We start from the raw sequence: 1,210 nt of genomic DNA, 5'->3' as shown, positions 1-1,210 counted from the left end.
TGGGGATGCCAGACGCGACTGGGGAAACTGAGGCCCCTGTCCGTCGGGGAGGCTGGCGAGGCCCGCAGGAGGAAGCGCCCGGAGCCCCTGGGCCAGCTCTTCCGTGTAACCCAGACAGCTACGACTGCTTTTTCTTACAGAATTGTCTTGGTTCTTTTCCTTTCTTTCTCTTGTGTTCAGAAGTCTTTCCCAGATAGCACTGTCAGGCTTGCGTCTTTCTCTCCCCCACCGCCAACCTTCACGGGGGATTTTATTTTTCCTCCCCTGTAAACATGAAGATACATTGCAGGGAGAATTGCCTGGGGAGCAGAGAAGTGTCCCGTCTGAGACACCCCCGTGGCGCACAGGGGCACCTTGTGTGGCTTTGGGAAGGTTCCTCACTTCTGTGAGCCTGATTGCCTCATCGGGAAGCAGGAACTGTGATACCTACGCAGCAGGAGAACCTTAAAGTGAGCTGCAGCCTCGAATGTAAAGCACAATGGACGTTTAATGAATAGTGGCTATAATTACAACAAGCTGAAGTCTCCTTAGATTGCCACAAAGCTGCCTGGGAAAATTCCCGTGATGCTCAGGTTTCCAGAGAAGGCGGATTATGACCATTTCCTACTTTTGTCTGGGACACGGAAAGAAACACGGATGGTTCTATGGAGACAGAAGGTTTGATTACCTTTTGGTGTTAGCAAAAGATGAGATTTATTACTTGACGCGGAGTCTAGAATCCAGGTTTGACTCCAGAAATTTGATTCCAGAATGCTATTTAAATCTAGAATGCTTGGAGTTTGCTACCTCACTGTGATTTGAATTCTTACGTAGATGCCATTGTAGTAGAAATCTATTGGTGAAAAATAAAAACCCACTTGGATGCTTCCAAAAATGACAAATTACTTGGATGCATTCAGTTGAGCAGAGAATTTAAATCCCCATCTAAATATATCCACATAAGTGTAGAATAAGAAACTACTTTGAAGATTTAATGCAGTGCTGATGTTAACACAGTGTTGGATATAATGGCACCTGATAAATATTTTTGAGCAAATGAATGTGCTGCTGAAATGATGGAGAGTCTTCAGATAGAATACAATTCCCAGAGTTGGAATTTGGCAAGACTCTCCGGGGTGCATTTCTTTTCCTGTGACACTCTCTAATGATCACCAGGGATGAATGGCTCATTTTGACATACAACTCATCTCTGATTTCAAGGACTTTCTCA

This window comes from Fukomys damarensis, unplaced genomic scaffold, assembly GCF_012274545.1.
Source record: "Fukomys damarensis isolate Sample0158 unplaced genomic scaffold, DMR_v1.0_HiC HiC_scaffold_21, whole genome shotgun sequence".
NCBI classification, from domain to species: Eukaryota; Metazoa; Chordata; class Mammalia; order Rodentia; family Bathyergidae; genus Fukomys; species Fukomys damarensis.
The sequence above is the reverse complement of the archived record's forward strand: the minus strand, read 5'-3'. Positions refer to the sequence as shown.